Below are 10341 nucleotides of genomic sequence, written 5' to 3' on the forward strand. Positions count from 1 at the left end.
TTTTCAAGACCGGGTTCCTTTGTGTTGCTCTGGCTTTCCTGGAACTCCCTTTGTAGACCAGGCTGGGCTTGAACTCACAGAGGTCTGCTTGCCTTTGCCTCCTGAGTGCTGGGATTAAAGGCGTGCACCACCACTTCCTGGTCTGACACATCATTCCTTTATCATCTTTCCACATCATTCTTTATCCATCAATATAAGTCCCTGTGTAGGGCAGAGGTAACTCCAGCCAATCTAACTTTGTTGCTGTATATGCCACGTAATTGCCTGAGTGTATAGTGGGAAGAGGCTCGCAATCTGATCGGCAGCCATCTTCTCTAGACCACAGCATCTTGTTGACCTTTCTAAGTTTACTTTGTTTTGATTATCTTGTTCCTGAGTAAGTATGGGGCATATGTTTTAAGTATATCTCAGAGCCTCGTAAAGAGATCTCTGCTTCTTTATGCACATCACAATCTCCAAGGCATAAGGAAGACCTTCAAGTAGATAAGGATATCTCCCTAAAGCAGGAGGGTTAGTATGTTTAGGACTTTCCTGGGGAAGCTTAGAAGCAGTACTCTTGGGAGAAGGCATAAATGATTCAGAAGGAATTTTCCATCAATTTAATATCCCCAAGTTGTGTCAATATCAAAAGCCCTTTCTAGCATGCAACACATGGAGATAAAAACCAAAAGTGAAAAATGATCGTGGTGGCAATCATGTGACTCAGCTTTGCTGGATCTTTGTCAGGAAGATGTGTTGGTTTTATGGCTTTTGCCATTCCCATCAGATATGGCTGTACCAGTCCTCCAGCCTAACCTCATGGAGATCAGACCAGGCTATGAAAACAGTCACTCAGAGTGGGCGAGGATATGCTAGAGCTGAGGACAGAGGAGAGAGCCATCCCTCTGAGCTGGGCGGATGGATCCAGAAAAGCCTTGGGAGCTGGTGGTACTTGGGCTTGGTCTCCGAGGATACCCTGTATTCCATATTTAGGAAGGGAGCCTGCAGGGAATGTGTGCTGGTTAGTTTTTATTGTCCACTTGACATAAACAAGAGTCACTTGGGAAGAGGGGGCCTCAGTGAAAGATCTGCCTAGATCAGATTGGCCTGTGATCATTTTCTTGATTGCTAATTGATGAAGGGGGATCCAACCCACTGTGGGTGGTATCATCCCTAGGCACATGGGTCCGGACTATGTATGTGTGTGTGTGTGTGTGTGTGTGTGTGTGTATGTGTGTGTGTGTGTGTATTCACATATATGTATAAAGCTAGCTGAATAAGAAGGAGTGGGAGGGGTAGTGGGAGATTGTCCATGGTCTCTGATTCCAGGTTCCTGTCTGGAGTTCCTGTTACGATTATCCTCGATGATGGATTGCAACCTGGAAGTGTAAGATGGAATAAACCCTTTCTTCTCCAAGTTGCATGTGGTCAGGGTATTTACTACAACAGCAAAGTAAACCAGAGCAGCATTTCAGGTGTTGAGGACCGCACTGCAGAGAGAAGCATGTGCAGGTGAGGTCTCTCTGAACTCAATTCTATTCGATGATGTGGGGTGTGTGTGTGTGTGTGTGTGTGTGTGTGTGTGTGTGTGTGTACTCTCGAGGTCTAGAGTCCAAGAATAAACTCATTCTGCTTGCCTCACATGAGTTACTGGCAGGTGAGAGAGCTCTGTACTCATGACCCATTTAGAAGTATTCGGCTCTCAGAACATCAGTTAACTGAAAGGACCAAATTCACCACTGTTTGTTTGCTCTAGTTAGGCACCATGAACCTGGGAGCATGGGCCTGAAAATGAGGCAGACTAAAAAGTCTCATGCAATGGCCAACCTAATTCAGAGCATCAGACAACATACACCCTGAAGGTTAAGAAGAATCACTTGAGAAAGGTGTTCGATCACAAGGACAAGCCACACATGGCAAAAACATGTTTTCCATAGAGACAGGAATAACAACAGCTGAAGTCAACTCACTCCTATCCTCAACACCTGGGAAGAGCATGCAAGCACATTGCAAGAACAATTCCGTGGTTTTGAAGACACTGAGGTCACAAGACTCTTGTTTTCTTGGAATTTTCTCATACAATTCCATTCTCCGACCGTGTTCTGGCCTATCCTAGTGTGGATTGTCCTGTAGCAAATATTCCTGGAACTCGGGAGTCAGAGGAAGTGGCAGGAGCCTACAGTCCCAGCTACTCTGTCAGGAGGATCACTTGAGCCTGGGATTTCTGTGTGTGATTTCTCTTGCAAAACATGTTCTGCATTTTCTTTATTTTCCCGGGACTTTACCTGTTTTACAGTTTCCAGTCATTTGCCCCCATAACACACTGGTTCTCACATTTGGACATGTACTAAAACTACCAGGGGGATAATATGCAGATGCTTGAGTCTCACTTCCAGGGTTTGGGGTTCATCAGACTTGGGGGTGGGCTGAGGGACCTGTGTCACTAACAAGTTCCCAGGGACGAAGGTGAAGTTGCTACTCCAGGAGAATCAATGCAGACAGACGCGCTGCCTCAGGGGATGCTGCTGGTTCTCTGCCCAGGTCTCAACTCCTGTGCCAGCCTCTGTGAGTGCTGGCTGCTGAGGGCTCACAGATGCCCCTGCTCCCGAGACTGCCCCCAAATGACAGGAGTCATCTTACCCAGAAATGCCCAAGAGACTGGCCTCACCTGAGTGTGGGCTGGAGTGTGAAAAAGCTGGTCTGAGTGGAGGCCACTTCTGCCCGTCCCAGCACTCCAGTCCCCTGGGTTCCCTCGGCTCAGCTTGGTCTAGCCTGGTTCTGGAGAAAATGAAGTTGGTGTACAAAGAGGCTCACTGGCTGGAGAAGTGCCACTCTGGCAGAAGAATCAAAAGAATTACCCAGAGCAGGCCTGGTAGTAGTAGAAAAAGCTTCCAAAATTTGGATAGGAGATCTGGACAAAAAGAAATACCTGGTGCCTTCTCGTCTTACAGCTGGTCAGCTCTAGCTTTTGCTCCAGAAGCAAATGTACCTGCATCCTGCCTTGTTTCTCTTTGTCAGCAACATCACTCCACCTGCCGGGCCACGATGGGTCGGCTACACCAGGAGCACCATAAAGACTTCTTCCCATATGTTGCCTACAGTGATGAAGTGTCTGCAGTCTTCTAAGCTGCTGCCCGAGATGGAAATTCCATTCTGCAGAGAAAGAGGAAGCCCCTTCCTTGATCCACACCTCCCCCCACCCCCCCGATTTCCCCTTTGGGAGAAAACACCACATCCCTTCTTCAGGACCCACCCTTGACGTTTGCAGTTGTCTCTCTAGGCCCTTAGCAGAGGTAACGGGGGACACAGGCCTCCTGCATTTCTGTTTGTCCTCCATTCCTGCTCTGCTTCTTCATTGTCAACCTCTGTGACATCCAATGACTGTTTTAGCTTCTATTCCCTTTCTAACTGCCCAAGGGACTCAGAACCCTAACAGTCCCTTCTCTTTTACTACCTTCTTTTGGTGGGGTGATGGGAGGACTGAAATTATAGAGAAAGGTAAGGCACACATCAATAGGGGCAACCACCGAGCTGAATTAAAAAACAATGTATGCATGGTTAGCTAGTATATGAAAAACTTGGGCCTGGGATTGGAGTAGAGTTGGTAGTATCTGCTTAGCACGAACAAAACCCTGGGTTTGATACCGAGCATCCCATAAACCAGGCATGGCAGCTCAATCCTGTGAGCTGGGTAAGTTGGAAGGAAGAGGATCAAAAGCTTACCGTCATTCTCGGAAGTTCAAGGCCAGCCTGAGATACATGAGGCCACAAAACAAAACACTGCCTCACTGGAGCTCGTGGAGGGACTGGTCCTGCGGAACCATAGCTGCAGGATCTCCCTGACTTAGGGCAACTGCAGGATATCCGAGAGGAGTTTCGGTGCGGGTCCAGTATTGATGGTGTACCGGAAGCCAGAGAGGCCTTGAACCTGACCAACACATTACACAATGAACATTTGCAAGTAGAGCTGTTGGGACAAAGGGTCTACTGCATGATACACAGCAGGCTTCTAATGCCACCAGATGAATGATGAGGTGATGAAGAGGTAGGAAAGATGGAGGAGTAAACTGGGGGGCAGTGTTTGCTTTTCTTGTTAGGTTTTTTTTTTTTTTTTTTTTTGGTTTTTCGAGACAGGGTTTCTCTGTGTAGCTTTGCGCCTTTCCTGGAACTCACTTTGGAGACCAGGCTGGCCTCGAACTCACAGAGATCCGCCTGGCTCTGCCTCCCGAGTGCTGGGATTAAAGGCGTGCGCCACCACCGCCCGGCTTCTTGTTAGTTTTTAATTAATATTCTTTTTTTTTTTTTTTTTTTTTTTTGGTTTTTTGAGACAGGGTTTCTCTGTGTAGCTTTGCGCCTTTCCTGGGACTCACTTGGTAGACCAGGCTGGCCTCGAACTCACAGAGATCCACCTGGCTCTGCCTCCCGAGTGCTGGGATTAAAGGCGTGCGCCACCACCGCCTGGCCTAATTAATATTCTTATTTGCATTTTAACTTTACTTTTATTTTTCATCTTATTTTTATTTTTTATTTTTTAGTTTTCCTTGGTGGGGGAACACAAGGGTGAAGGGCGGATGCAGAGGAATTGGGAGATGAGTAGGATTGGAGCACATGACGTGAAATTCCCAAAGAATCAATAAAAAATTATGTTAATTAAACAAACAAACACCTCAAGGATTTCAGTATAAAGATAGAGGCAAGCAAACCAATGTCCCTGTTCAGTCAGCAAACGTTCACTAAAGAGCTATACATCCGAAGTAAATGAGGAAGGTAGCTGAAGAACAGGGGCTCTGAGTAGAGGGCCTCACCTCCAGCACAAGCGCAAGTGGGGATCTGTGGGCACAATAAATGAAACTTCAGTGGGGTTCAGCAGAGGAAAGGCAACAACGTCCACCTGCAGCTTGAGCCTGGAGTGGAAATGGAATGAGGTGCCCCTAGGTGAGCCCCTGCCTCCAACCAGTGAGAACTGGTTTAAGGTCTAGGAAAACAGGTGGGAACAGGAAGCTTTCTTATAGTGCATGTCTGTCTTTGTGCAGTGTTGACTGTTGTCTTGGGGAATGCAACCCAGGGCTTGAGTTGCTAGCACACTCTACCACTGAACCCCGCCTCCAGCCACCTTCTGGTCCTATAGGAAGCAGAACTATAAGGACAGGACCGACCATTTGTTCCCTGAATCCACAGAAGGTACTTAAACAGAATTCATTAGGCATGGGCCAGAGATGGGCCAGATAAACCCTGGAGACCCCTTCTAGCAATTTGTAAGCCTTAACACAGAGTTCTTGGGCAAAGAACTATTGACATTTCAGTTTAGGAACTTGGCAAAAAGAAAATCCTCAGCACTTCTGCTATTGAACATGAAAGCAATTGCTCTAGGTCACATTCTCAAAAACCTTAACGGATCCATGTTACAGGAAAAGCCTTGACAGCTGCCCAGGTGCTCTGATGAGCTGGTTCTTCGCTCCATCGGACTTTCCTATTCATCCTGCCCCAGGTGTGACTTATGAATGGGCTTTCATCTTCCCATCTTTGATGACAACATTGCTGCTCACAATCCTTCCCGACTTTCTTTGTTCTCACACCTTACTTTTCAGGAGCAAATCAGTGTCACAGATTGTTGTAAGCAATTTATCAGAAATCCTAAGAGCCTTAAAACCCTAGGCTGAGGATGTAGCTGTGCGAAAGAACACTTGCCTGACACTGAGGCCCTGGCCGTGATTCTACCCTGCAAACAAAACAGCCCACCAGTGCACGTAGCTTTGATGTCTTCTGGGAATCTCATCTCAGGAAGCTATCTGAACGGCACATAAAACAAGCACACAAGCCGGGCGGTGGTGGCGCACGCCTTTAATCCCAGCACTCGGGAGGCAGAGCCAGGCGGATCTCTGTGAGTTCGAGGCCAGCCTGGTCTACCAAGTGAGTCCCAGGAAAGGCGCAAAGCTACACAGAGAAACCCTGTCTCGAAAAACCAAAAAAAAAAAAAAAAAAAAAAAAAAAACAAGCACACAATGTCTTCTGAGGTATTCTTCCCTTGGAACCCTACTCTCATGGATTTTCACCACTTTCCCTCAATAAATATATGTTCAATCAAGCCGGGCGGTGGTGGCCCACGCCTTTAATCCCAGCACTCGGGAGGCAGAGGCAGGTGGATCTTTGTGAGTTCAAGGCCAGCCTGGACTACAGAGTGAGTTCCAGGAAAGGCGCAAAGCTACAGAGAAACCCTGTTTCGAAAAACCTGTGTGTGTGTGTGTGTGTGTGTGTGTGTGTGTGTGTGTGTGTGTATTCAATGTGCTAAAAAATAATAAAAGTTTATGGGGCATTATTTTTACTTCCATCCTAAACAATCTTAAGAATACATAAAAGTAGGCTAGCATACTGAACCCTCATATATCTACCACCCACATTCAATAATTCATGGACACATTTGCTTCAATTTACTTAAAAAACATTATTAAAAAGCTCTAATTGGACTGGGGTGTAGTTTAGTAGTAAAGTACTTGCCTGGCATGCTCAAGTCACAAAATAATAAGTATCCATGCTTACGTGTTTAAAATAAAATCCTAGCTATTACTTTATTTTTATCTGTGCATAGTTCCATGTACATTTTTGAAAGACCTGGGCAGCGTTTATATATATATATATATATATATATATATATATATATATATATATACATATATATAAAATATGTATATGTATAATATATATCATATATATATGATTTATTGTTTGTTTTTTGAGACAGGCTCTCTGAACTCACTATGTAGACAAGGCTGGCCTCCAACTCAGAGAGATCCCACTGCTTCTGCCTTCAGAGTGCTGGGATTAAAGGCGAGCACCACTATGCTTGCATCAACAGGTTTTTTAAACACAAGCTACATCCAGGATATGTGGAAAGAACAATACCCATTCTGCAAGCAAATGTCCCAATTTATTTCTAAATTGTATATTCTCAGTTGTTTTGTTCAGGTCCCCCCAGACAAGAGCCACACATGACATGCAGTTGTAGGAGCTCTTACATCTCTGAACCTAGAGTGAAGACCCTCCTGAACAGTTTCCATGACACTGACAAACCCAGGTCACTTGTGTCCGGTTTGGGATTGGCAAGGTTGAACTGTAAGGACAGGTAATGTGATTAAATTGCTAGCAATCCATGGAATCAGCTTAAGGATCAAAGGAATTTATTTTGGGGTAAATTCACAACCATGGGAGATTTACTGTAGGGTCCAGGAAAGCTGAGCTATGTCCCATGCTGAATGACTTGGTCTAAGATCTCAGTATCCAAACTACCGGGCAGCCAAGAGAGAACACTATTCGTGCATCCCAGGGGCAGGTACCCCAAGGTCATAGGCAGGTGTAACAGCTACAGCTGCCTCACTAGGGGTGGTGCTTCAGGCCATGGCTCCAACAGCTGCCCACTACAGACAGGCAGCTCCAGAAGCTCCCAAGCACAGAACAGTGACGCCTTCCAATTTGTAGCCAGAGGCTTTTATGCGTCCTGCCAGGTCCCACAGCCGTTTATAAAATAATCACTCAGAGGCTTACATTAATTATAGATGTTTGGCCGATGGCTCAGGCTTATTACTAGCTCTTAAAACTTAAATTAACCCATTTCTATTCATCTGTATTTTGTCATGTGACCGTGGCATTACCGGTCTGCTGGCATCTTGCTCCCTGGGTGGCTGAATGGCTTTCTGCCTCAACTCTGCCCTTCTTTCTTCCTGTATTCTGTGAGGCTTTCCCGCCTAGCTATATTCTACCTTGCTATAGGCCGAATCAGCTTTATTTATCAACCTATGAGAACAACACATAGTCACAGCATACAGAAAGACAGACAGAAAGACACAGCACCCATTCCTACACAGCCAACTCAGGTTAAGCCTGCTATCTATAAGCTATTGGCCTCACTCCCAGACCCAGACTGGATTTGCTACAGAACACTGCTGGCCATAGGAGCAACAGAGAAGAGTCTTGAAGGGTCTCACCAAGGCAATTTTAGTGCTTAGCCTTAAGTATATTACTCTTCATCTCATTGGCCAGAACTGACCACATGGCACTACCCAAAGGAGGCCAGGAAGTCACAGGGACATTTCAGTTTGCTGCATTAATGGCAACTTGTCTATTTATCTTTCTTCAACTACCCTGTGAATTTCCTGAAAATAGAAGTTAATTTAGAGCTCAATGAGATTCAAGCTCAGTTATTTTGGCCAGAGTATCTCACAGGCTGCTGGGTGCTTCACACCAGGAGAAACTCAGTATAACGGATTGTAGCACTGACAGCCCTTGGGTAGACATGTTTATTGTCACACTGTGACATGATCTGGAAATCAGGGCAGACTGTAAACAAGCTTGCACTTGGGCTTTTTCTCTCCCTCTCTTGATACTTTTTAGAATCATTGAAGAGGCTCAGGGTAGACCACTGTAGGAACTTCCTGGGGCTGAGAATTATCCCAGCTGAGGTCACCTAGGTCCAGCAAACCTTTGTTATCTAGACTAAGTTGCCAGGGGACCGCAGACATCAGCCAATCAGGTGCAAACTAGGAAAAAACCTGCCAGGATTGAGAGGTGAAGCTGTTGCTGCCTGCCAGGGCATTTTGGCTTGTTTGTAACTAAGCAGAAGCTAGCTTATACATACATCACTTAGCTCAAAGAAGCCAGTGAGTCCCGACTCTATAGGAAGCTAGTGAAGGCTTGCAAGAGGAAGATGCAGGGAAGAGCCAAAGCTGGGGCTGGAGTCTCTACTTGTTTGGGGAAGTAGTCTTTATTCTGTTAAGACCTCCAAACAGCTAGGCAAGGCCTAGCACTTTATGGAGTGCAACTTTATTCAAAACCTACCAATTTAAATGCTTAGTTTATTAAAGGTGAACACTTTCACAGAAGCACCCAGAAAAATGTTGACAAATCTCTAGTCACCATAGCCAAGTCCACTGATAAATAAAATTAACCATTATAAATATGTAGTGGGTTGAACTTCATCCCCCAGATGACATGATAAAGTCATACTAACTAGAGTCCATGTGCTGTGGATATTGCTCTGTATAAATAAAATGCTGATTGGCCAGTAGCCAGGCAGGAAGTATAGGTGGGACACGGAGAGAGGAGAATTCTGGGAAGTGGAAGGCTGAGGCAGAGAGACACTGCCAGCTGCTGCCATGACAAGCGAGAAGTAAGGTACTGGTAAAGCCATGAGCCATGTGGCAACTTATAGACTAATAGAAATGGGTTAATTTAAGATAGAACTAGATAACAAGAAGCCTGCCATGGCCATACAGTTTGTAATCAATATAAGTCTCTGTGTGTTTACTTGGTTGGGTCTGAGTGGCTGTGGGACAGGCAGGTGAAAGATTTGTCCTGACCATGGGCCAGGCAGGACCAGGAAAACTCTAGCTACAGCCATGAGTGTGACCTTACACTGGGCCCCTCAGTGCAGATATGACTAGTTGGGATGAGCTCACACTGGGCAGGGTGGACCCTTAATTCAGTAAGACTGATATCCTCAGGAGAGACACGTGGAGACAGGCAGCCAGAGGGAAGAAGGTGTATTTTCCAATTGCTTTATAATTTAGCTTTTTGCTCCACTGGTTATTTAAATAAAATAAAACACTAATAAGACATAGTCAGAGAAGTCTTATTCAATGGGTCTATCCACTAGGTTCCTTGCTTCATAAAAATATCAGGACTTAAAATGATGTCAATAATGACTGTTTTTGGGAAATAAAGATTATGTTTTTTAATCTTTCTTTGACATCTTTTCAAATCATAAATAAGCAAAAAAAAAAAAAAATTCCGCCTGTCGGTGGTGGCGCACGCCTTTAATCCCAGCACTTGGGAGGCAGAGGCAGGCGGATCTCTGTGAGTTCAAGGCCAGCCTGGTCTACAGAGCTGAGTTCCAGGAAAGGCACAGAGCTACAAAGAGAAACCTTGTCTCGAAAAATCAAAAAAAAAATCACCAAAATTAAGACAAACAATCAAAAAAAAAAAAAACTAAACTAAACTAAACAAACAAATCAAAAAACCAACAGTAACAAAAAGAAAGAAACAAAAACAAAAACAAAAGCCCCCAAATGGGCTCACTTTTTAGTCTGGCTGGGTCCCAGCACTGTACCCACACCTTCCCCGAGTTCTTCTCCTCCCTAGCCTCCCACACTGTGGACTGCTTACACTGCTCACTTAGCTTTTGCAACAATCCCTTAATAAATTAGAAACTTAGTGCAGATGAGCCCTATAGGAGATGCTATGGAGGCACAATAAATTGTAAGGTTTTACATGGAGTCATTTCCTTGAGTAAGCTGTATACTGAGTCAAAATTTCCTCATCACCTCCAGCACTGCCTATTCATGTAACCAGAATTTCTTTGCCAAAATAATG

At 45.1% G+C, this 10341-nt stretch overlaps 1 pseudogene; it reads left to right on the forward strand.

Moving 5' to 3' along the window:
- The first annotated feature begins 2652 nt into the window (after positions 1-2652).
- On the forward strand, positions 2653-3105 carry LOC128096978 (gamma-aminobutyric acid receptor-associated protein-like; annotated as a pseudogene).
- Positions 3106-10341: the final 7236 nt, after the last annotated feature.

Source organism: Peromyscus californicus, unplaced genomic scaffold (assembly GCF_007827085.1).
Source record: "Peromyscus californicus insignis strain IS unplaced genomic scaffold, ASM782708v3 Scaffold_5__1_contigs__length_169319896, whole genome shotgun sequence".
Taxonomy (NCBI): Eukaryota; Metazoa; Chordata; class Mammalia; order Rodentia; family Cricetidae; genus Peromyscus; species Peromyscus californicus.